Source organism: Squalius cephalus (assembly GCF_949319135.1).
Source record: "Squalius cephalus genome assembly, chromosome: 15".
Classification (NCBI taxonomy): domain Eukaryota; kingdom Metazoa; phylum Chordata; class Actinopteri; order Cypriniformes; family Leuciscidae; genus Squalius; species Squalius cephalus.
Genome location: NC_137136.1, coordinates 11831918 through 11859478, shown reverse-complemented (window position 1 = coordinate 11859478; position 27561 = coordinate 11831918). Strand labels below are relative to the sequence as shown.

At 37.4% G+C, this 27561-nt stretch overlaps 1 pseudogene across 1 annotated transcript; it reads left to right on the top strand.

Annotated features, from left to right (window-relative positions):
- Positions 1–439: 439 nt before the first annotated feature.
- Positions 440–27259, top strand: LOC307171856 (palmitoyltransferase ZDHHC18-B-like; annotated as a pseudogene). The gene is made up of 9 exons (XR_013824102.1): positions 440–812; positions 1036–1196; positions 1287–1436; positions 2167–2304; positions 4570–4621; positions 5051–5153; positions 5267–5376; positions 5594–5696; positions 25566–27259. The product of XR_013824102.1 is annotated as a palmitoyltransferase ZDHHC18-B-like (transcript).
- The last annotated feature ends 302 nt before the right edge of the window (positions 27260–27561 follow it).

Below are 27561 nucleotides of genomic sequence, written 5' to 3'. Positions count from 1 at the left end.
CAACATGGTCTGATCTAATTTTCAATTCCCAGCTGACTCATTGCGATTGGGCAGCGCGAGGAGCCGAGTGTCGTTCAAATGACGGTTGAACAGCGCGTGTGGAGTAATGTCGTCCGCTGAGATAGTTGACAGCTAGTCAAAAGGCTAACGTAATTAGCTTAGCTAAGAGACTCCTATGTTATTGAAAGCAACAAAATGGCATGATAATATAGTAATTGTTCGTCGGTATAATCCCTATAGGGGATGTTTAGTTGCAAATGAATGCATTGAGCAACGTATTATGAGCTTTGTGGACTTTCAGTTAACGTTAAATAAGTTCAGTAGTTGTGTTGACCTATTAATATTAGCATTATATTAATATTAGCATTAATATTAATATTACCAAGTGAATTGTCAGTATATTTCTGACGGTATTTGTAGTAATATGTGGTGGAGATTCACAGCTGATATATAGTTTCGATCTAGCTTCCTCTTTGTTAGGGCTTGGTTTGTAACAAGTTAATTTAACCTGTTCTTAAGGTTAGATCTAATACTCTCCGAACTCTAGACTGTCAGTTACATTTTCTGAAAATGAAAAACTGTGAGTATCAACAAATAGACCCACGAGCGCTCAGAACATCAACCACCCGAACGTCCTCCACCCTGCCCTGTGGGAGGAAAAGCTCCCAGCGCCTGCGGAGAAAATGGGAGACTTTCCCTGGGAACAATCGCTTCTACTGTGATGGTCGTATTATGTTGGCCAGGCAGTGCGGTGTGCTCCCGCTGACCATCGTCCTTATTGTCATCACCTGTGGCTTATTCTTCACATTTGAGTGAGTAGAATGCACTTACTCACAGAGACACCAGTGTTCACACTGCTAGACAATACTACTACTTTTGACAATAGAGACATCTCCATCGCCCTTCTTGACATCATGCCAGTCTGAAAGAGTTGCATCCACATGGTCATGGTTTATCATCAGAAAGTAAGCTTTTTAAACCATGTTTGTATCAGCTGATAACTTTGTCCTTGTCTTTGTGCTTGATTCATAACAGTTGCCCCTTTCTGGTGCATCACCTCACTATCTTCATTCCAGTAATCGGTGGGGTGTTATTTGTATTTGTCATCTTCACCCTCCTTCAAACCAGTTTTACAGACCCAGGGATCTTACCCAGGGCTTTGCCGGATGAGGCCGTGGACATAGAGAGACAGATTGGTGAGGCTTTGAATATGTACTTTGTTATTTGTCTTCATTTTGCCTCCTAACTTGTAAATGTTTATAATAAAATTGTGGGTTTCTTTCAAGATAATTCTGGATCTTCAACATACCGTCCACCTCCCCGCACTAAAGAGATACTTATAAATGACCAGGTGGTAAAGCTTAAATATTGCTTCACATGTAAGATGTTCCGTCCGCCCCGGACATCCCACTGCAGCCTGTGTGACAACTGTGTCGGTAAGGCAGGAGTTTCAGCATACAAATTTTCTACATTTAAATAATATTTAATCATTTTTAATATTTCATTGAGAGATTAAAATGTTATCTATTACTCACCTGCATTTTATTCTAAACCCCAAATGAAACGATGACTTGGTTGCTGTTTTTTCATGCAGTTATTAAATGGATATTCGGTCATGATTTACTCACCCTCATGTTGTTCCAAACCTGTATGACTTTCTTTCTCTTCTGTGGGAACATAAAAGAAGATATTTTGAGAAGTGTCTCAGTGTTTTTTTTTTTTTTTTGTCCATAGAATAGTCTTTTTCAAGTTTATTTTATTTATATAGCACATTTTGAAACAGCAAACACAGCTGACCAAAGTGCTGAACAAAACAAATAAACAAAGAAACCACAAGTCATATGGTTAATTTGTATGAAACTTTTACTGTGCTTTTTCTTTTTTGAACTTTAAAAACTCATGTACCCATTTATTGTAATTCCATGGAAGGAAGTCATACTGGTTTGAAACCCCATGGGGATGAGTAAATAATGACAGATTTTTTGGGGGGGGAACTATTTCTTTAAAAGCTACAAAATGTCATATTGCATATTGCATATTGCTGTGGTAATGAATGTGTAATAGTTATAAAACAAATCCCTTCCTTATAATCATTGCATGAGAATGCACAGAGGTTTCTTGTAAGCGTTGTTTTTCAGAATGTTGTTCTTCTGTTCCCCCTTGTAGAGCGGTTCGACCATCACTGTCCTTGGGTCGGGAACTGTGTTGGAAAGCGCAACTATCGCTTTTTCTATGCCTTCATAGTGTCACTATCATTTCTGACCTCCTTTATATTTGGCTGTGTGATTACTAACCTCACTTTACGTAAGTACACTGAAGACTGAAATAATGGCTGCTGAAAATTCAGCTTTGTCATCACAGGAATAAATTACATTTTGAAATACAGTGGGGAGAACAAGTATTTGATACACTGCCGATTTTGCAGGTTTTCCCACTTACAAAGCATGTAGAAGTCTGTAATTTTTATCATAGGTACACTTAAACTGTGAGAGACGGAATCTAAAACACAAATTTGGGGCTGTCGCTGGGCAATACGGACTTTCAGCTCCCTCCAAAGATTTCCTATTGGGTTCAGGACTGGAGACTGGCTAGGCCACTCCAGGACCTTGAGATGCTTCTTACAGAGCCACTCCTTAGTTGCCCTGGCTGTGTGTTTCGGGTCGTTGTCATGCTGGAAGACCCAGCCACAACCCATCTTCAGTGCTCTTACTGAGGGAAGGAGGTTGTTGGCCAAGATCTCGCGACACATGGCCCCATCCATCCTCCCCTCAATACGGTGCAGTCGTCCTGTACCCTTTGCAGAAAAGCATCCCCAAATATTGATGTTTCCACCTCCATGCTTCACGGTTGGGATGGTGATCTTGGGGTTGTACTCATCCTTCTTCCTTCAAACACAGCGAGTGGAGTTTAGACCAAAAAGCTCTATTTTTGTCTCATCAGACCACATGACCTTCTCCCATTCCTCCTCTGGATCATCCAGATGGTCGTTGGCAAACTTCAGACGGGCCTGGACATCCGCTGGCTTGAGCAGGGGGACCTTGCGTGCGCTGCAGGATTTTAATCCATGACGGCGTAGTGTGTTACTAATGGTTTTCTTTGAGACTGTGGTCCCAGCTCTCTTCAGGTCATTGACCAGGTCCTGCCGTGTAGTTCTGGGCTGATCCCTCACCTTTATCATGATCATTGATGCCCCACGAGGTGAGATCTTGCATGGTGCCCCAGACCGTGGGAGATTGACCGTCATCTTGAACTTCTTCCATTTTCTAATAATTGCGCCAACAGTTGTTACCTTCTCACCAAGCTGCTTGCCTATTGTCCTGTAGCCCATCCCAGCCTTGTGCAGGTCTGCAATTTTATCCCTGATGTCCTTTACATAACTCTCTAGTCTTGGCCATTGTGGAGAGGTTGGAGTCTGTTTGATTGAGTGTGTGGAGAGGTGTCTTTCATACAGGTAACAAGTTCAAACAGGTGCAGTTAATACAGGTAATGAGTGGAGAACAGGAGGGCTTCTTAAAGAAAAACTAACAGGTCTGTGAGAGCCGGAATTCTTACTGGTTGGTAGGTGATCAAATACGTATGTCATGCAAGAAAATGCTAATTAATTATTTAAAAATCATACAAATGTGATTTTCTGGATTTTTGGATTTTCCGTCTCTCACAGTTGAAGTGTACCTATGATAAAAATTACAGACCTCTACATGCTTTGTAAGTAGGAAAACCTGCAAAATCGGCAGTGTATCAAATACTTGTTCTCCCCACTGTATATTAAAATAGAAAACAGTTATTTTAAATTGCAAAAATATTTCACATTATTACAGTTTTTATTAGGGCTGGGTATTTGTTTTTAAATGTCGATATCGATACCGGTTCCTGACCGATACCTTTTTCGATATCAATTTTATGAACAGATTATGTTATAGCAGAGGCTAGTAGTAGTAGTATTACATTAAATTGTACATTATACTGCACAAGAGTAATATATTTCATTGCCGTTTAAGTGAAACCAAACTTTTTTTTTTGACTGGTTGCTGTGTAGACCACCTTCTGTGATGTGATGATAGTTTCTCCCAAATGAAATGTTGTCAACGTGAGAATATTAAACCGTAAAAGGACTATTTAAATATGAATCCTGCATGTTCTGCATGTCTCTGTGTCAATGAACGCCGGGGTGCTCGTCTTTGCCATTCATTGCATCACGCTGTTGCTATCAAGTCGAAATAAACCAGTGTTTTTCTTTGATGCCTCGCCACAGCCAATCACCAGCACTTGATTTTGCATGGCACACCATGCATGCTGCATACTTATTGTTTCACTGATGTTGACAAGATATGGCCCTCAGGTATCGAAATTTGGACATTTTTTTGATACTCTATGGTATCGAGGCAATTCGGTCGGTGCCTAAAAAGTATCGAACTCTATACCCAGCCCTAGTTATTATTGTGTTTTGGATCAGTTAAATGCACACTTTTTAACAGTACTGTAGATACGTTTGAGATTGTGTTTTGACTGACTTTTTGTGAGTCAGTTTTGAAGCAGTTTTGTTCTCTGATCAGTTACTCTTATCAACAGGATCACAAGTTGGCGGCGGTATCATCAAGGCAATACAGGACACGCCAGCCAGATATCCTTTTTTACTGTGTTAACAGAAAGCACACAATAGCAGGGCTGACAGAGTTCACTATATGTTTAAACTGCTGTTGGTTCCGCCTATTTCCTAATCCCATTCATCCCTAATCGGCTCAAGGATTCCACCACGCCCCTGCTTTCCTGTCAGGACAGCAACAGCTGCCGCTAGATACAGATTCCGCTGGTGTCCAGCCCCCTTTTAAGTTTGTGGCAGAGTCTACATCACACCTATAAACAATAACGGCAAAGATAAACTGAAATCTATTTTCAGAATTTTTTTTTCTCAACTGATTAAAAAGAAAATTGCAGCTCATGCTTAGAATAAACAAAATGATATCATCTTGTTCCTGTTGTGAATTTATAATGTTTATCTGGACACTGACACACATTTACAACAAATTTGCACCCTTAACCCTTCCTGCACTGTTGTGGAGCTGGTCATTTGCTTCTTCTCCATCTGGTCCATTCTGGGTCTGTCAGGCTTCCATACTTATCTTGTGGCCTCCAACCTCACAACCAACGAAGATGTAAATATCACCATGCATGCATAAATTTAATCAATAATATCAAAAAGCTATATAATTAATTATTTAATAATGTAGTCAATACTTATTTAATTACAGTGTTTTGTACATTGCAGATCAAAGGCTCTTGGTCCAGTAAAAGAGGTGAAGATTCAGGGAATCCCTACACCTATAACAACATCTTCACAAACTGTTGTGTGGTGCTGTGTGGGCCGATGCCACCCAGGTAAGTACCGCTGATGTTTTAAAAATGATAAATATCAGAGTTTGTTAATGAGTAAGTGAAGGATGTCAACTGCTTGTCATTTAGCTTCAGACTGACGTACAGTTTCTCAGCTATGACATGTTAATTGTGCAATTCTTTGACTTCTTTTCGAGTTCAGTCTATGCTGTGTTTTGAAAGTCAAAATAGGTCACGCACTCATCCTTTTCATCTTTTACAGCTTGATTGACAGAAGAGGCTTTTTACCTCCAGATGACGCACCTCAAACGGTGACCTCTGATGCTGAGCTCCCTCCTTTCATGTCCAAGAATGACACAAACATGGTAAGAGTGCCTCGTCATTTGATATCTTCAAGTTGGAGCATTAGTTCCAAGATCATGATAACATAAAGAGGATTTTTTTTTATAATTAAAGCATTGTAGCCGGGGCTGTATGTTCATTATTATATTTTTATTTTTTTTACATAGTACTGGTGCTACAGAGGTTGAAAGTTTTGTAGCACAGGCCACACATTTGTTGCACAGGTATAAAACAGGTTATATTTTTCTTAGCATGTGTCACATATATGTTGCCCTGTACAGCCCTGGTAGCTATGGTATAAAATCCTCATGCATGACTGCATCCGCCATCCACCATCCACCAAAAAGCATTCTGTGGCATTTCAAGCCATGAACTACCGTTAAAAAGTTTGGGGTCAGTAAGATTTAACTTGGACTTTTACATTATTACAAAAAAATAAAAAAACAATTAAAAAAAAAAATGCAAAAACAGACACAACTGTTTTCAACATTGATAATAATAAGAAATGTTTCTTGAGCACCAAATCAGCATATTAGAATGATTTCTGCAGGATCATGTGACACTGAATACTGGAGTCACTGGAGCTTTGCCATCACAGAAATAAATGGCATTTTATAATATTAAAATAGAAAACGGCTATTTTAAATTGTAATAATATTTCAGTGTTACAGTTTCTACTGTATTTATTTTTTTAATCAAATAAATGCATCCTTGGTGACCATAAGAGACTACTTTCAAAAACATAGTCTTAATGTCCCTAAACTTTTAAACAGTAGTGCAAATATAAACAGAAACCACAATTTTACAGATCTGAAACCTAAGCTTTGACACAGAAAATCATGTGAAAATGCATGTGAGGTTATCCAGGTTTAATCATATTTAATGTAAACCCTGGCTAGTGATGTCTTGCTGGGAAAGAGTTATAGTTAATGAGGCTTGCACCTGATGTGTGAAGATATGATTATGCACATGGAAAAATCTCTGAGTTACAAGTGGTGTAAAATCATGCCAGGGAGGATATTATTGTAGAAATGTTTTTAATGCTTTTAGCTGGGAAAATATTGAAGTCCACAAATACAAATACAAATCATATTAGTTTATTGTGCTGTTTTGATATTGACCTGCATCAAGCCCTGATGTTTGAAGTTATAAACCTTACACAGGAGGAGAACTGTGAGGAGTTTGCTCTCTCCTGCACTGCCTGAAGGCTCCTGCAGCTCAGTGACATTCAATGGTAAGGGTGTGTTATGGGGCTGCTTGCATGCCATTCGTGACCACCTTCTCATGACTCGTTGGCCGTCTGCTTGGCTTCCATTTCTTTGCATTGAAACCACTATCATAAAACATGTCCGTCATGAGAGCGGAAATCATTGATATCGTCGTCTATTCTCCTGTTCCTTCTTTTTCCTGGATGAGTTGAGTGTTTTAGCTGACATCTGTTTTTACTCCATTTTATAATGGTCATGTGTTCATATATTAGTGCTCGCCAGAGGTCTGCAGTTGTTTTGTTTTTCCTCCATTATGTCATTGTTTCCTAATTAATGTATCATCATCAAGATTCGTCTGTGCTTATCTCTCTTTCATCCAGTCTTGGGATTCTGTCGACTGAGGTCATGCTAGTTATCATGCACACATGTTCTTTTCCACCTCTTCTCATGATGGATGTTTATCCTGAGGTTAAGGAGTTGTTTTCATCCTTTTGTGACCCCTGGAGAACCCCTTATAAAATCAGCTGCACCACTTCACCCTGAGCTCATTGGAAAACCGTAAAACGAGATGCTTGGTTTCCACATTTTCTTCTCATCATTTTCCTGGCAGTACTAACCTACTTTCATCTTTATTCTTATTTGGCTAGCTTCTCATACTCATACTTGCTCTGCTGTCTTAACATCAACATCAACATCAACATCAGCTACCCCATAAGTATGACTGTGATCTAATATTGTTAGTGTTTTTAGTCTCTTACCCTTTTTTGTTGCCATTCTTTTGCAGTGCGCACAGGGCACAAAGGAGCTTATAGAATCAATGGCACACTCTACAGTGATCCAGAGCACCTGCACTCCGGGCACACCCAAAACTGCCCCGGTTACCCAAGAGAGTCTACTAAGTACAGTCTCCATTATGGTCTCTCCCCCCAGCAAGCCTTCTACCGGCTGCTCAGGCCGCCAGGCCCGACGCCCCACAGACATGCCTTGCCCCCAGAGAGGGAACAAACGGGCTGCTCTTCACACCCATAAGCCTGTGTTGCATCTACCCAGCCCCCCGTACTCCCTCGGCCACAGTCCGCTCATTTTTAGTGACGCTCCTGACATGGGCTTTATCCCACTGAACTGAGCGCAGTATCTCTCCCACCAGCAGCCTTGTGCAAATATTCTCCTCTGTTATCCCTTTTGAGAACAGCATCACACCTTTTAAGAAACTGTGACGTACTATACTCAGGATCCTCTCAGGAAACATGCCATCTTTCAACAAATGAGAATAAGCCTGCATTGATTTTTTTTTTTTTTTTTTTTTTTTTTTTTTAGATAACTGGGATTTCAAGTTTTTGTTCCATTATCATCAACATACACTTGTTGAAGAGAACTGCAAAACATCTTTAGTAGATGCTTTTGGTTTTCAGTCCTTTTGCACAGAAATATCAGCAGATGATCAGTGTTTTTTTCGGAACCTCAAGCCATTTTTTCAGCCTTTTGCATTTATGCAATAATTATATGCTTTGAAAGGTCACTTGGGTCTAAGAAAGTCTTACTTCAGAGTCACTCGTTCATTTCTGTTTATTTTGTGTGGTGTTAAAGACCTTCTACAATAAAGTCATTGGTTTAAAAATATTTGCACCAATAGTATCGGAGAGCTCAGGATTTGAGTGTTAGAGTTATCTATGTACATGATACACTGTTACTGTTGATCCAGAGCTTATCATCTCCTGTATAATGTTGCGACTTTCAGTGAATTAACAACTTTTATATTTGTTTATTTTATGCTCTTTTAATACAGGGTTTTTCCTTCTTTGAACATTTTTCGGTGGCCACCAACATGAAAATTTGGGTTTCCTAAAGCAAATAATATTAGCCTTTGATGCGGTATTTTCCCCGTAAGATCGTTGTCTCTTTATCCTGAGTTCTACGTTTTGAAATGGAAAGCTTCTGCACAACACGAGCCACAGACCATACAGCCTGTGTGACCCATTGAGGAGTCAAACACCTTAAATAACTAGTTAGCCCTAAATTCATAATTAATAATCTTTGGGATGCAAATGTGGAAGTGAACTTCTTTTTTCTTCTTAGAATTCTGAAAGTTCGAAACTTTAGTTTGACTTTGAACATTTTGAGGTAGGAAAATTGGTAACACTCTGTTGTAGAGTTTTAACTAATGCATTCGTTTAACGCATCATGAACTAACAATGAAAAATATTTTTACTGCATTTGTTAACCTAGGTTAATGTTAAATTCTACATATAATAATACTTTAACATTTCGAGTTGTATAAACTAACATTAATGTATTATGAACAAACATTAACTACAACTTAGATTAATACATGCTGTGAAAAGTTTTTAATTTTAAGCCTAAGAAATTGAACCTAGTTGTAAAGTATTACCAAAAATTGTCAAATTCATAAAGTTCCAGATGCTTAGATCTCTTATATCCTGTGTAAATATAATGACAATTAAAATACATATTATGATGCATATATATATATATATATATATATATATATATATATATATATATATATATATATTATAATTAGTTATTTGTATTCAGTGTAATCAATCAAATTTGCACATGTATGTAAGATACCACCGAAAATCATTTTTAATTTAGGAAAAACCCTGTAGGATTTCTGACTTTTCATTAGTGGTTCAAAGATTGTTTTCTGATTGTTATTATTAAAGTGTTTTTACTAAGCTTGATCGAAGAACTGTTATAACTGAAACCTTTTGCCTTGAGATTGATTAGTGATGAATTATGAGTCATTTACATGTACATCATCATTAAGACAGTTTTTTTTTTTTCTTGTAAAGAGTCTGGCACATTAATAAAGTTGACCGTACAAGTTGCAGAAATGTCTTGCACATCTAAGAACTAGACCTTAAATAGAAGTTTATCACTGCCAGCAGTGTTTGAGGGAAAGTAAGAGAATGTATAACTTTTCTTGTGTTTTGTGTTACTATCCTTTTTCACCTGAAGACTTAAAGTAATAAACAAATGTTCTTTCCAGATGTTATTTATTTGTATGAATGCTTTCATCTGATTTTGAGGGACACAATCATAACATCTTTTGTTACCGTATGATCTGCTGCATGCCAGACAGGACACATTCATTTAAACAGTAGATGGCACAGTTTTCCACTTCTTGTTTGCATGCATCAGATGAGGAGTTTATTTCTCCTGGAGGCATTGTGGATTGATTGCCTGTTTGATTGATTCAAGTATTTGCATTCACAGTACTTGAGCTTTTTTGGATGTGATATTTGGCTTTACCCACAGTGCCATCAAGCTGTCATTTGGAGCGACTATGGTTGGCATTTAAGGAACTCTTCCTTTGTACATAGAATTAATTGTTGACAACTTGAACACAACAGTCCTGTCCAAGTCATTTAGATTTTATTTGAATAATTTGCTTTAAACTGAAAACATCCGCTCGTTTTGACTGATAATTTTAAAAGCAGCATCAAATGTGGTTTTAGCGAAAGAAAAGTGTCTATCATTACAAAGCCATGAAATGGTGTTTGGCCTAGACCACATCCTCTTATCCAACTGGAAGACAGTCAAAAGCATCACATTGTAGACGGCGGGTTTTGTCTGGACCACTTCACATTGGCTTGAAGATATCACAAGTTGCTATTTTTCCACCTACGCTGATTTCAATTAAGCAAAAATGAACACTGTCAGCATGTAGTAATTTGTACCTTCTTTTGCATCTCAGACGCAAAACATTCTTCCTCAGCCACTTTAATATTGTGGAAATTACATCTTCTTTGTAGATGCTAGACAAACAGGAAATAGTTACGACTGTTCATATCACATTAGTGGTGCTTGTTAAGGCCTTTACTATTGCTTACACTTAGGGTTAAGGATTGAACAAATCCATGTGTGCTACAGATATATCTCAAATTGGACTGCAATTTAATTTTTTAAGTGATACATTTCACAGTTTTCATTTGACAGATGATAAAATGGGCAAGAAAAATTGAAGGAACATAGAACATTGAAGGGACTAGATACTAGAGTCGCGTTCTATTCGACCATGAGTGCCCTACGAAGTGGACTTCACTGGGTTTTTCGCCATCTTGAATGAGATTCCAATCTGAAAGGCACTGCGACTGGCATAGGGAAAATTACCCACTAGTCATTGCGCATCTCTCAGGTACTAAAGAGGTTTGAATAAAATGAACGCATTGAAATTGAGTTGAGGCTCCACTTTTTATTAGTCCCAGGTGTTTTGTACTGGTTGCAGGTATTTGTTACAGTGCAACTATCATGATTATTGTTAAAAAAGATCAAATACACATAATATAACTAAATGACATTCATTTTCATATTAATTACACTAACAGACATTTATCACTCAATTTAACACTATCAAATATGACAATTTATTTGAATTAAAATGAACTTAATATTTATAACTTTATAACTTAATATTACATGATGTGTTATGTACACATGTATATTAAATATAAGCATGGTAATTTATATTACATTTATTTACATAAGCATATTATGTCATTATACCTCAAACTCTGGAACTACTGTAGCCTCATCTGTGTCCATCCAGGGTGTTCTGAATAAACACATTTTCTAAAGTTGAACTTTAGATCAATCAAGTACAAATCTAGTTTGTTATTAATTGTTATTTGTTGTTGTTTTTAATTACAGATCTCATTAGCATGTCAGTGTTTGTATCAGTGACGCATTTTTTATTGGCATTTTGACTCCAAAAACTCACCCCAAAAGCTTTTGTTTTTTTTTTGTTTTTTTTACCTAAGCTATAAAAGCAGGTTACAGTCTTAGATTTATTAGTCTAGAAGAAGATGAAGCCAAGGTTTCTCAGAAGTCAGCATCTGTGTCCAATATTAAAAGTACTACATGTCAGATTGATCTGACAAAGAAGCTTTTTTGCATTAATCTTTGCATATTTTTTCACCTGTTTATTTTTGTGTTGTTCCTGTTTCTTTGTAATTATTTTTTTGTTTCTCCTATCAGTTTATCTTAATCGTGCCGTAAGGCTCCTGAATTCCTATATTTGGAATATAATTATTTAACATGCACCAGACATTTATGTTTGAGTTGTTCATTTGTGAAAGTTTGTCATTGCAAGTGGTTCTTCTGTTTTCATACGTTGGATTTCATGTAAGGTGATTCTTGGTTAATCAACAGTCAAGAAATCATATACCAGTGCTTTTATGCTTCATCTCGTGATGGTATTAGACTTTTGAGTACTACAAAGGGTTTGCTGGCACAGGTCAAAGGAAGAGGGCAGTATTTTATTACAGATGTCAAGGCCAGTGATTGATAAGGCAAAAACATAATGCTCTTCAGATGGACATCTTGTCCTATATGCAGAGGGTTGGAGGTATAATTCTTCAAAGACCTGAGTTCATGCGCTCCTTTTTTGAGCCAGAAAAACAGGTCTGCATTGATTTAGACATGGCTTATGTATCTGAATATTCAAGATTCAGGCTTGTTTTGGTGCACTAGCATCAATATGTTGATCATATTGTTTGCTTAACTATAACAGCAGCAGTAGTAGTTTTTTATGCTTTTCTGCGGGAAACTTGAATTAAACTGTAAACTTGTCCCTTAAATCTAATTGGTTGATTGGAATGTTGTTCCAAGATAAACAAAGATGTTGATGCAGGTCATTGTTGTACTACTTTGTGAAATTAGGTTCTGGGTTTTTGCATGTGATTGATTTACAGTGCCGTTGCTTAATAAAATAATTGATTTCTTTTAAAAAATGTTGCAGACCCCAAAACTTTTGAAATAAAATCCTCAAAAAGTTAGAACATATTGAACTTCATGCAAACAAGAGGCAAAAAAATATTGCACTGCAGCCAGTCTAGTGAAGGAAATCCAAAGTCGAGACATATTACATAAATTATAAGCTTATGAAAATGGCAGGGTGTATTACAAAATTGACCCAAAAATGAAAATTGTGCCACCATGTCCTTTCACCTGTAATCATATCTTCCGTGGAACACATTTCTGAAGAATGTTCATGCTACTTTTTTAAACATGAAGCTTTTATTTATTTTAAAGTAAAACTGTTTGTTTGAAAGCATTTTGCTTGCCAGAACCTCAAAAACTATTACAACCCTCTCATTTACTGTAGCAACATATTGTTATACCATTGCTTTCAGGCATGTTTTTTTTCTGAAGAGTTTTAAATTAGTTTCCCTGAGTTGAGAGTGCCTAGAGGAAAATACAATAAATCACAGAAGGGTAAAGTATCACTTCATTGTGTGTGTTAAAAGCGCTTGGAGAGCACTCACTTCAAACACATGGTGAAAATTAAAAGGGAATGTGTGCTTCCCTCGCAGTTACAGCCACTGCATTGCTTATCAAATCATTCACTGAAACTGGACCTAATTCTATTTTCTCCTCAGAGAAAGCAAATAGGGTCTCGGTACTCTAAGCAGTTTTCATTCACTTCACATTTTCTGTGCCCTCCACGAGAAGTTGTTCAGTCTCTGCTCAATCAGCTGTCTATGCTGATCAATGGGACAAGATATGGGACAAAGGTAAGTCCAAATTACCCATCACTTGTAATTGGATCAGTAGCCTGACAGGTGAAGGATTAGACAAAGCTTGCTAATAGACAGTGAGTTGCATTTACTCACAATTAGTTATCATTTGCATTCGAATGTTGCAGTGACGATCAAACTTAAACAGACCCTTAAATAATATTGGATGTTAATGGAAAACTTGTGTTAACAAATAAATTCACCATGAATCACTGATCAATTTCCCCAATTATGAGTCATGTGTGAACCCTTTACTCCATGAAGCGCTATAGACCACCCACACACCATGTACACACTTGCCGCTGTGATGTACTGTTCAAGGGTGAAGGTTCCAGGCTTGTTTTAAGTCAAATAATTACATTGAGGTTTTGACTCAGCTGTCCTCACTTGATATGAACATGCAGCTGATGTAATGCAGTGGAAATCTTTATTTTACAGCGACTTGCAATAATAACAGCAAATTATGTATAATTTAATCTAAATCTAATCCTAACCCATTAGTAAACTGTTCTCATTGCTTAAAGAAATAGTTCACTTAAATTAAAATTCTGTCATCATTTACTCACCCTCAAGTTGTTTGATGAATTTCTTTCTTCTGCTGAACACAAAAGAATATATTTTGAAGAATGTCTAACCAGACAGTTGATGGACCCCATTGACTTCCATAGTAGGAAAAAAATACTATGGAAGTCAATGGGGTACATCAACTGCTTGGTTACCAACATTCTTCAAAATCTTTTGTGTTCAGCAGAAGAAACAAATTCATACAGGTTTGAAACAGCTTGAGGGTGAGTAAATGATGACAGAATTTTCATTTTGAAGGATTTGAACAAATCCTTTAACTGTTCCATTCTGTGCCGATCCGGTTTCATCGTGGGGCTGAAAACGAAACTCTTTGAAATGTAATACAAATGTGTCAGTTGTTGCCTTGGTGTAACTCAAGAGTTCACAGAGAGTATGGAATGTAAATAGTGACTACATTATGATGATCAGATATTTATTTTAATTTTATTATTAACTTGTTTACTTTGCTAAAATAGCACTCTTGGCCAGCTACAGAGAAACTGGTAGCTAGGCAGAAGACAAGTGACCAATCCTGAGTGGCGATGTCATTACACGCATTCTACCAGCATGATTAGCTGAGAATTGGGCCGAGAACGGTTTGCAATCGTGCCGTGCTGAACCAAGCTTTAGTGGAAATGTGAATATATATTCTTCGAACCGTTCAGCCCGAAAGTGGAAAAAGTTGTTTTAAGTGCTTTTGTGTAATGTCACTTTGAATATTTTTAAATGGCCTTTCGATTATGTGTGATTGTGATAAATTGTGATAGATTGTGGAATTTTACTGAAACGAGTACACAAAAAGATTTTGGCAAAAAAACACTTTTTTTTTTTTTTTTTTTTTTTTAGGACAAAGGGTTCTGTAATCCATTGTACATGATTGGAAATGACTCTCTGCAGAATCGTGACTATGTACCTTTGGTTTGTTAGCAGGTCAGATCTTATCAGGGTCCTGCTGATATGCTTTCCCTCCATCTCTAATGAGTTCATTGCTTAATATCCCTGGTTAAACGTTCATTTGAACTCATTAGCACTTATTTCCCTGCATGGTAACTGGAAATACAATTGTTACAATTTGTGTATTATTTTTTTTGTAAATATTTTTTGGGTGGCCAACGCCCCCTTAATCACACCTGTTGATGATCCTTATTAATGGCTTCATTGCTCATTCTCTTCAAGGACTCTGATGAAGATGTAACTTTACATCGAAACGTTAGTCATTCATTGTTATGCACCTTAAATAAATATTTTAATCAGTAGACATCTGTGCTGCACCGGCGATTCCTTTTGTCTGTTACAATTTGTGTCTCTGAATGTAAAAATGAACATTCTGTCATATTTTACTTACCTTATTTTTGTTCCCAACCTGACATAGTACTTATACAGTCTGTTACTCATACAAAGCTATCAAATGACTTCTGAACACTTTTTTGGTACTTTTATGAGATATTTTAGTCATTTTTGGAGTTTGACACCCCCTCACTTCCTTTCTTTATTTATGATTCACAGAAGTAAGTAAGTCAAACGGGTTTGGTACGACATGAGGGTGAGTAAATTACAGAATTGTCATTTTTTGGTGCGAGATGTTGTCAGCAAATTATCAGGATGATAAATTTTTCTCCAGTGCATTCATAGAGAACAAAAAAAGTTCTGTGATGAGAGCCCATAAATCTGAGAGTGTAGTGACTTATTCAACAAGCTCCTTTTGACATCCAAACCAATTTGCTTATCTTTATAAAACCATGAAAAATCGCTATAAAATCACAGTTAAAAGGTCAGCGTCCACAAACACAGTGAATTCCCCAACGTGCATTATGGCATCATTGTTTATCTGGTTATTTCCCTATTACTTTTAGGACATATACAATCAAATCATTTTTACAGCACATCTGTTTACAGTGACTAAGAGGTATTTTTTCACGAGGAGAGACATTAAAGGTTATGTAACGGACTACATGTTAAATAGGTCATAGCAGGTGCAATAACAATAAAGAAAGTGTTTCCATAAACCTTGTTGTGTTTATCTAGGTAACAGGAGATTCAGGCTATCTCAGTAATGTGGTTGATGAATCCCTGTGTGTAATATGTGAACAAATATCCCCAAAAAAGTACAACCACATGTCTTACACATGCTGAGTGTATTTAGCTCTATTTGTGTATATGCACACAGTATCTGATTCATTCAAAACAGAGGTTGATATGCCAGAAAGGATGCTTAATGAATCTAAATAGAGTGCATGTCTACCAGGACTCATAAAATGACCTCATGGCATAGCAAACAGATTCTGAGTCACATAATCATATCTTCCTGATTAAATTGTACGTGATGTTGGTTGGAGAGGTTAGCATGGTATAAAATTATCAATGGAACTTCACTGCAAAACAAAAAGTGTTCTTGTCTCGTTTTCCAGTAGAAATATCTAAAAATCCCTAAAACAAGATACATTTACTTGAGAGCCAATTACTAAAGTCAAAAATTCTGATTTAAAAATCTGTATTTTGTTGTCTTGGAAAGCTCATGATTTCAGGAATAAGATTATGAAGGTATATATTATCTAATTTATTCAATCCATGGTGGTTGGCACAGATAGCACAGATCTACACAAATAGATGCCTTATGAAGATTTACTAAGCATTCAATTGGCCAAGCAACTACTGTAGATCATGGTGGTTTTTCTTGGATCTCTTGTCACTGCTCTTTACTTGTGAGCACTAAAGATGGAACATAGTTCTATAATCATAGCATCTCACTGTTTTTATTGGAAGACAATGCGTTGTCATTATGGACTTTGGCAGTAGCGCTGAGACTGGAAGCTGCACAAAGATGGATGTGCCCTTTAGGATTTGAGAAGAAACACTGAATAACATCTGTCTATCTTTCTATCTATCGGTCTGTTTATCTAAAAGCACCAAATTTGAACTTATTGCTGTGTTTTTTAACAGGATAATATTGCTGAGATAGGAGCTTACATGACGTCTGCACTGGCAGTGACAGTTGGCAGAGTTTCTTGCCTGCTAGAGGATTCCTCTGTGTGTCAGGGCACAATTCTGGCCTTTAGTATGCATCATTGCTTCTTCCGTTTCACTGGTGAGGTAGGCTGGCTACGGAGAACCAGCTCGAATACATGAGGACAGATGTGCGCTTGTTGTGTAACTCCTGAAATGGTTCCTTTTAAGGCTGGGGTTCTCTCCCTGATCTGGGATGTTCCATTCAGGGGAGGTCCTGTAATCTTAGGTTCGCTTTTCCTTCTCTCTTAGGAAGTGTGCTGTAAAATGTGATATGTGGTACATAATCAATTCATGCCACTCTTGAGATTTGCAGGCTTATGGTTTATGAATGGTATATAACCAGTTGGATTCCTAAACTGTATTACATAAACAATCTTTTTACATATGGTTTGCCGTGAGAGAGGAACAATGCTCATAAATCCTCCAAGAATGACTGTTGTACCAGTCATTTTTTCATCTGTGAATATCCACCCACACTTTTCATTTCTCCAGCGACAATATCCTTATGTAATAAGTGGCCTAAAGTAAATTTGACACTTGTGCTTAAAAGAGCAACTGTTACAGCATCCACCCCTCCCACCTAAATTGAATATTATATAGGGCTGAACTACAAGTTATAATCTTTCATAAAACCAGTGTTAAGCATTCTGTTAATTGAAGAGAATAATTCTTAGTTACATAAATAAATACATAAGATTAGTTAATTGAAGGAAATTTGCGGGTGACACACCTTGTGACGCAAATGTAAAGCAAACATGACAAAAAAATAAGCTTTTAATCAATCAAATAGAGTGGCTACTTTAAGTGCAAAGTGTTACAGGGCCTGAAGGGAGATTATCATGGGTTGGGCTGTTCCTTTGTCTGTGTGGTTTCATGGAGAATTAGCATTTTGTACACCATGACCAGGTAGACAAGAAGCCTGTGTGTACTGCACTTATGCAACAATGAGCTATGAAATCTGGAAATGAAAGCAAACCTGAGATAAGATACACGTTTAAACTGATCATAATAAGCTCTGCAGCAAATGTGTAAAAATGATGTGTTCAGTTTGACTTAAATTACAACGTTATGTTACGTAAAAGTCCCTCAGTCAGCAAGAATGTTTTTACATCACAGATAAGCTTACATAACGTGATTCCAGTAATTGAACAGTCTCATGGGACTTCTAGATAAGAACCTGTGGATCTTATCAAACATTAACAGGAGCAATCCCTACAATAGTTAAAAGAATGGCCTAGTAACACCAAAACTAAAAGACAAATGGCATTGTTGTCATAGGGAATCTCTCAGGTACCTGTTTAAAGGGTTAGTTCACCCAAAAATGAAAGTTCTGTCAGTAATTGCTCACCCTCATGTTGTTCCAACCCCGTAAGACTTTCGTTCATCTTCGGAACACAAATTAAGATATTTTTGATGAAATCTGAGAGCTGGATCACTCCTCCATAGGCTTCTCTGTAATTTCATCTGCCAGCCCAGAAAAGTTAGTAAAGACAATGTTTAAAATAGTCCAAGTGACTACAGTGGCTCAACCTTAAATTTATCAAGCGACGAGAATACTTTTTGTGCGTAAAACCCCCCCGAAAATAATTTTCTTAGTATACTATAAATTTATCTGTTTTCAACATTGATAATTATAAGAAATGTTTCTTGAGCACCAAATCAGCATATTAGAATAATGTCTGAAGGATCACGTGACACTGAAGACTGGAGGAATGATGCTAAAAATTCAGCTTTGCTTTCAATGGAATAACACTTTAAAATATATAAAAATAAAAAAACAGCTTATTTTAAATTGTAATAATATTTCACAATATCACTGTTTTTACTGTATTTTTGGATCAAATTAATGCAGACTTAGTAAGTGTATAAGAGACTTCTTTCAAAAAATGTAAACTTTTAAAAGGTAATTCACCTATCGTGTTCACCGTTACACACGTAATTCCTGCTAAAATATGTCAATTAATTTAATTACCGCACTAATTGGCATGTGGAAATAGTCCACTGTTTCCAAAATAGTTTTAGCGGACATGTGACCCTCAAATTGTTCCAAAACCTGTATGAATTTCTTTCTTTCAGCCAACTATTCGCTTGCAGTGTTATGTAATGTACGTCATAACTCTGTTGTTTCTATCCTATTCACAAAGCCTTGCCTCACCCGAGCTCTAATGAAGTATGGACAAAATTTACTCATGATCATCATGTCAAACCCTGCTTAGTCACATTGAGATGTCAGTCTTGTGACATTCTCCAGGATTTGTCATTCTAGTGAGGGAGCTGTATGCTCTTTTATAGGCCTTTTGCCTTCAAGAATGGCCTTATTTATATTTTCTCTTTATTATCAGCCGCTTGTAATGACAATCAATCCGCCAATCAAGTGACTGATGTGGTCTGATGCATTCCATACTGCAACTAGTTATGGTACAACATTATGGTGCTGTATTGAGCCCTTTGTGTTTATTCTTTTGATGATTTGAGTAAGTCATTGTCAGAACCTACCATGAAAAGCACAATTACACCAGAATGCGGGCTGTAAAATTCAATATGACCTTAAGCTGTGATGGGCGATGTGTTAAGAATGCTCTAAGAACTGCATTGCAAACAAAAAAGACCACTTATGAATCATTTATAAACAGTTTCGGGATTTAGATGCACACTTACTTGGGTGTGAAACTGGGAACAGCCTATTTGGTTGTTTGCAAAAAAAAGATACTTAAGCTAAAGGTATTTGTCTACATGCAGAATGGATACACCCAGAAGTGTGCTTCACGGATTGCTATTACAGAACCATGTCCACCCAGCAGGGCCTTCGCTGACAACGAGGTGAATTTAAAGTATTTCCTTAATTGCTTTCACTCTATTTGAATGTTCGGGACCCTTCTAAATCATTCCAGCCCTGGATTTTCACCAACAATGCTTTCCTACCTCAAGGCAAGCTATTTTTAGGCCAATGACGCAGGTGTCTCATATCACCACCCGCTCAGAACACAGATGAGGGCTCCCTCTTTCGCGCTGCCTGGCGACGGGGGATGCTGTTGCCAGGGGAACTGAAATTGACATCGCACACACACCGTCAGGACCTCCCCTATTGAAATGGTATGTAGTTCAGCTCTCTGATCACATACACATTAATCTATTATGACAAACCCCCGCTGCTGTTGCCCCCAAGACTGATCAACAGCTTGCGAGCTGTGAGTCATCCACAAATGCCACGCTGCAGAGAATCGTGCGTAGCAGCCTTTCTTTTCATCCTCTGTGTAGCCAAATAAATTCAATCTGAACAGATGTTTGGATGTTTTCTTAGGCAGTCCACACCAACATCCTGTTAACGTTATACAGTAATCATTATCATGTAATTGGGAATAAAGACATATTTAACCATGCATTCTTCATTCACTAATACAGAGGAGACTCATAAGTTCAGATTTAGGACAGTCCCAGTTGTAATAAACTGTGTATTTGCAGTTAACATCATTTGGAGTTAATGGTTCCAGATGTTTTTTTTTGTTTTTGTTTTTTTTTAGATGTTTGAGTCTGATTTGGTTCACTAAACATCTTTTTGTTCAGATGCTTCCTCCTGATTTATGGGGTTTATGTTTTCTCTTTTCTTTCTCATCTGGGACCTGTAAAGAAAAATCCTGTTCTAATCTTTGCTTAGTTATGCCACTGGAACATGTCAAATTTAATTCAATTATTTGGCTCATATCATTAAAAATATAAGAATTGTAAATGTTTCTATTATAAAAAATAAAATGTAAAACATTTATAGTTAATAATGGCCTAAAGGCATGCATGGCAATATTTTATAGGTAAAAAATCTCTGGGAATCTATGCAAATAATAGTATGCATATTATATCATTATGAAATCTTTTCAGTCTTGTTGATTTGCTCGATGCTAGTAGTAGTGTGTTTTATTAGCTATATAAAATGTACCAAACAAATACACACATACACACACACATACAGAGAGAGTAGTGGCCAAAAGTGATGTCCGGTGGAGATATTTGCTTTTTTTAAATGAACTACAAGTTCAGTCAAACCTCCAGTATAGTATTTTATATAGTTTTTAAATATGAGGGAAGAACAAACACTAGGTAAACCTGGTCAATGTAATTATCTGACAAAATTACTCAGCACATTACAGCTACAGATTTTATTTTACTATGCAAAAAATGGGGGGGGGAAACATACATTGACTACAACATAATATAAATTTACCAGTTTTGCACAATATAAATGTACCAAGCAAGACTAGGTTTAAATTCACAGATACAGATAACTTACAAGTAAAAAAAATATATATTTATTCTTATTTTGCCGTTTTGTTTCTGGTTCATCTCTTTAAAAGTGAGTCATTGACTCTTACAAAGCTCATACGCACTGATGTGATAACCGAGGCCGGTGGGTGTGTCACAGCTGCACGCTTCCGCCAATCCAATCCAAAGGTGTCATGACATTATTCATGAGAAGATATTCAACCAATAATACTCCTGTATGCAAATCTCATAGGTATAAATACCATTCGGATGGTGCGTTTCTAGCATAACTGCATTATTTACAGCGACTCTTGCTTGTGCGTGGATTGGGAAAAGTGAATCACTAACGCAGCTGGATAACCTCACGAACCGTCTCGATATATAAATAGCTGATAACGCGAGCAACTGTGAAATAACTGATCCTTTCACAGACGATTTTGCGTTGGAGCTTCATCTGTTTGGAAAGACAGCGATATCTGTGCGGGAGTAGAGCAGAAGTTTTTGCCTTTTTAAAGCTAGTTGTTCTTTCCATCGACATGTCCTCCGGTGATGTGTCAGAGCAGTGTCGGCGGTTTTGCGTGTTGTCTTGGGAGCAGGTGCAACGTTTGGACTCTATTCTTGGCGAGACGGTTCCAGTTCACGGACGTGGAAACTTCCCGACGCTTTCGGTGCAACCGCGACAGATTGTTCAGGTTATTATGAAAGCACATCTCTCTGAATACCTTTTCTGCACATTACTAGGCTATAGCCAAATTTAGTTAGGCCTATACATTTTTACGTGTCTATATAACATTGTTTTAAAATGTATTATTTAAAACTAGCACGCTTTTGTTTTATGTTACTCTTACTTATTTTTTAATTACTAGCAAGTAATCAAAAGTGAGTAGTATTGCTTATTTCTGCTTCACTGGCTATTCTTCATTAGGCTTGGGTAGTACCTTACAGTTTTAGGCTACTACTAACTTTTCATTTACTAATAGTATGTATTTCTTAGTTGTAAACTAAGTTATGGTAACTAATATATATTCTAGTTGTCTCAGTACTAAATGAATATACATTAGGTCCTATTAGACCTATATTAGACCACTAGTGTGTATTTCAAGTGTTACTAACATTTAAATCAGTTTTTTAAAGATTTTTAGTTGAATTATAAAGTAAAAAGCAACTAGTTATAACTAGGATGGATACTAGTATCTCATAAATACAAGTAAAGCTGGAATAGATAATACAACGGGGACTACTAGAACCTAATGAAGAGTTACTAGTAATTTTTTAAAAATATATTAGCTACTAATCGAAAGTGAATAGTTGATATCTGAATCACAGATGCACACAGAATTCAGTGTCAAAAATGTGCAATTGAATAGGTATTATTATTCACTATACTGATAGTTTAGTAGCCAAGAAATATGTGGAAGTATAATAAAAAATACAAGTGCAATTGTAAATTATGCTAGTCACTATTGGATTACTTGTAGAAAAAAGTCATAGTCTAAGAAAAAATAGATAGTAGTTAATTTTAAAGAATAAATGAAAAAAAAAAAAAAAAACTCAAATTTGATCTTGATAATTGAAATTCAATCTCTGGCCTGTCACTGCATGGCCAACTATTGGTGTAATGTCTCAACCCCCCCAAGGATAAGCAAAACATTCTTAGCCTTTGGCCCTCCAGCAGATACAGAAAACTGTGCACTTAGCAAATTTAAGTGACTTGTTAATGACTTGGACATTCTCACGAATCCTACACTGAGTGCGACTCACAACCGACCTTAATCCCATGCAGTGTAACACTGCTTGAGCTAGTCCAGTGATAACCAGCACCAATGCCCCCCTTTTCAATGAAAAGAATTCTTGTTCTCATACACAAGCAGTGTGGGTTTGCATCTACACATGCAAGCAGATATTGATCTTTTCTCCAGATAACTTCCTGTAGTATAGTTTCATCCAACAAGAGAGGGTTTGTTTTAAGTCCTTTAGGGAGAATGTGCTTGCAGTCGAACAGAAAATGTGTATACGCACATTAATCATATATGTAAATCTGACATCTTTTATTTCATCTTTTATACGGTGACATATCTTAGAAACTGGCCTAAGATTGGCCCTTAGCCTATTGGTTCTAATTAAATGAAGATTGAAACTAACTATGAACTGTGGAATCTGTCAGTTTCCTCTCCTTTGATCCAGTTTTGCTCCTCATGGAGTGGACTGTGATAAATGGTCAAGCTTTTGACAATCTCTGTTACATAGGCTAATACTCCATCTGCCTGGGTTTGAACGGATAGTAATGTCCTGTCAATAAAACCCAACTAGGAAGCCCATTATATTTAATGGAAAATCTGTAAAAACAACTTTGATGTTTTATTGCACAGCCTCCACATGCCATTGCAAAATTGACAAAAGATGGCCGCTCGTTCAGTGTTAGTCGTTTTCCTTAAACCTAATGATTTGCCACGGCACCATGTCATTACATGGACTTTGTGGCTGTTTTCATTATCATCATAACCATGTCATGATTGCACATTTGCACCTTGTGCTTTGGGCTGTGATGTACAGTTGAACCATAAAATGTAGGTTTTTAATGCAATTGTGAACCTGACTTGGCATCATCTTAATATCATAATATTCACATGCACTGCAAGGCGATCCGGTTAAACCCTCAATCCACTGGTGGAAACTAAAGAATCTTTGAGTTTCTGTTTGTCGTTGGCATTATTTTTTTGAAACAACATTGACTTATGTTCATATTGACAATAGTCCATTATGAAATAAAGTAAACCGACTTTTTGTTTAAATAAATCCCACCCTTTGTGGTTTAATAAATTGCACTTGGCCGTATTGCAATTTGCTTGTTGATTAATTGTGCTTCAAGTATTTGCAGCATGTGTGCTTGGTTACACTGCATTCACTTGGTCAATTGCTGCAATCTGACCTAATGTGTAAAAATAGAAGGCTAATGATTTGATTGACAGGAGTGAGGGTAGGTGCGCTGATTGACATTAATCCGACCGAGCTGTGGAAAAAAGGTTACGTGCATTCTGGACGGAGATAATGAGTTTGATTTAAGTACATTTTAATCTCTGAACGGTTGCGAAACAATATAAAAAGCATATAAATCTGCTTGGCATGCAGAAAATGTGGTCTGTGCCAAAATGAACATTTTTGCCTTTATTGAATTAGGCATTTATGAATGCGTTTTCCGATTTCACATTCAAGATTTATGAGACCTTCATGTGAATGTGAAATCTTACAACTGCCTCTGTAGTTTCACGTATTCTTAAGCGAGCAGTTTTGTTTAATGTGCAGCTGTAGCCAACACAGTGGTTTCCAAGTCTCAGTGGATGTATTCCTGCCGATGCACAGATGTGTCAGCGCACATTCCATATAAACACATTAACACTCTTTACAATCAGCCTCAGCTGTAGTCTGTGTGTGAAATATACTGGGAACATTATGAACATGCTTGGTAGTGAAAAGGAAAATTAAGATGTTTGTTAATTTGGTGAGGTGTAGGCTAGTTTTTTGTTTTTGAAGTGCATATACGTATAATAACTCCCCATTTGCAAATAAATGCATTTAGCACAGAAGATTAACACTAAAAGGCCAAATATAGTAAATAATGTTAAATGTGCTTATGTGGCATGTTGTATATGTTATAATGCGACAGCCTGAATCACAGCAACAATGAGAAAAAATGACAGCGGCTGCAAACTATTGTTAATTGATGTGTTATTGATCACTGACTATAGACCAACTGTGATTGTTCTCAGTGTGAGTGGGAATAAATACAATAAATCTGTGAGTCTATGCACTATACAACATTGAAGCCTAGCTAGTCTTATTAGGCTTTTTAGCTAATAAGATAATTATGTAATTGCAGTGGTGGCAGAACAAAGTATCCTCAAATTGTTCAAATAAGGCAGTACTTAGTGCGGTATTGCGTTTTCCGGGGTTTACGTGTTCACGTAGTGCTTAGATGGTACCGATTAGGGATATTTAAATTATGGCTGATACGGTAAGCTGAAAATAATTATGTTATTGTGAATAACCATTAGCTGACTAATAATACAATTCTATATTTATCTAAATAAATAAGTGTCTAAATAAAGATGTGTAGGAATCACAACATTAATGATTTTGAGATTTGCTAAAGAGTACATTTAACAGTGTTAAATGATTAGCATTTTTAAAGAGTAACTTGAAGTGAGCATTATGACAGCATAGGTGATCTGAATGTAAAAATAGGGGGAAATATGTACATTTAAATATCCAATATTGACCAATAAATGAAACAATCTCTGATCTTAAACTATTTCTGCAGGTGGTTCGAGCGCGTTTGGAGGAGCGAGGCATCACGGTTCGAGATGTGAGGCTGAACGGCTCTGCTGCCAGTCACGTTCTGCACCAGGACACGGGGCTCGGATACAAGGACTTGGACCTGATTTTTGGTGTTTCACTGTCAGATGATCAGGCTTTCCGTGTGGTTAAGGATGTGGTTCTCGACAGCCTTCTGGACTTCCTACCCGAGGGCGTCAGCAAGGAAAGAATCTCACCACTTACTTTGAAGGAGGCCTATGTGCAGAAGTTGGTGAAGGTTTGCAATGACACCGACCGCTGGAGCCTCATTTCCCTCTCCAACAACACCGGCAAGAACGTCGAGCTTAAGTTTGTAGACTCTCTGAGGCGGCAATTTGAGTTCAGCGTGGACTCCTTCCACATAGTCTTGGACTCCCTTCTTCTGTTCGACCGTTGTTCAGAGACGCCCATGTCGGAGTGCTTCCATCCGACAGTGTTGGGCGAGAGCATGTACGGGGACTTTGAGGACGCTCTCGGCCATCTGTGCAACAAGGTCATCGCAACACGAAACCCGGAGGAGATCCGGGGAGGTGGTCTCTTAAAATACTGCCACCTTTTGGTGCGAGGGTTTCGGCCGACCTCCGAATCGGAGATGAAATCGCTCCAGCGGTACATGTGCTCTCGGTTCTTCATTGACTTTCCAGACATAGGCGAGCAACAGCGAAAGCTCGAGGCGTACCTGCAGAATCACTTCGCCGGAATGGAGCACAAACGGTATGACTGTCTGGTCACGTTATACCACGTGGTCAATGAGAGTACGGTTTGCTTGATGGGACACGAACGACGGCAGACATTAAACCTTATCTCCATGCTCGCACTGAGGGTGCTGGCTGAACAGAACGCCATCCCCACGGTTACCAACGTCACGTGCTATTACCAGCCGGCACCCTACGTGCGAGACATCAACTTCAGTAACTACTACATCGCACACGTGCAGCCGCTGGTGCACACCTGCAGTAGTTCCTACCCAACGTGGTTGCCCTGCAACTGACCCCTGCAGAGAACATCTGATAAAAATCGACTTCAGCCCTTGTACCTTCCCATGTGGTGAAGACGATATGCAAGTGAATTTATAAACTTTTTTTTTTTTTTTTTACACAAAAATGGACGTTTAAGAAGAGCTTTTACAAAACAATGGCAATTGTTTTTGTGTTAAATGTGACATATATAGAATGACTGTTCACTGCTGTATGTCTAATTTGAGCCGATCCTAACGTTTTCTGTTCTGCAGAGTGAACGAAGATCTTTTTCACATGTAGCAGGGGGAAAAAAAACTTTCTTTTTCTTCTCTCAAACTCATTATAGATTCAGTTAAACTCTTGCAGGTTATGTAAGTGGGGAGAGAAGGCTGCGTTTTGCATTATGAAGCTATAGGGTTTTATTTTTTATTGTTTTTTTTTTGTTTTTTTTATGCCAGACTGTGGTTTCAATCAACGTCTGTTTTGCTTTTTGGTTTTTTAAAGGACCAAAGAAATTTTATTTTTGTCATGAAGAACGGAATGTTTGCTGTTGTAATTCCAAGTGCCTAAAAACATTGTACAAAAAAAAGTGAGACCTGTTCTCTCTAAAACAATTTTTCAGTCTCCTTGTTAATTGTAAAACTCTATTTTCAGGGATGGAGGCATGTATTTCCATGTGATTAAAAAAGCACAAAACCCATCTTCATGTGTTCTAGACCTCTTTTAACTTTTGAAGTTGTAGTGGTCACACTTTGTAATTATTATAATTCAAGTGTATATTTATAGGCACATTTCAATTTGTGTTGGGAAATAATGTCAAACGGTAGGGATTTTCCATATCAGCAGAGCAGAGGTGAAAGTGGTCAGTGATGAAACTTCAAGTCTAGCACTGTTGTGGTCTGAATGTGTGCTGACTCTTAATCTGAGGAAATGGATCCATTGCAGTTCCAGAACATGAACCATAAGGATCATTTCTAAAGCACAATGGCCTCTCTTTTAGTG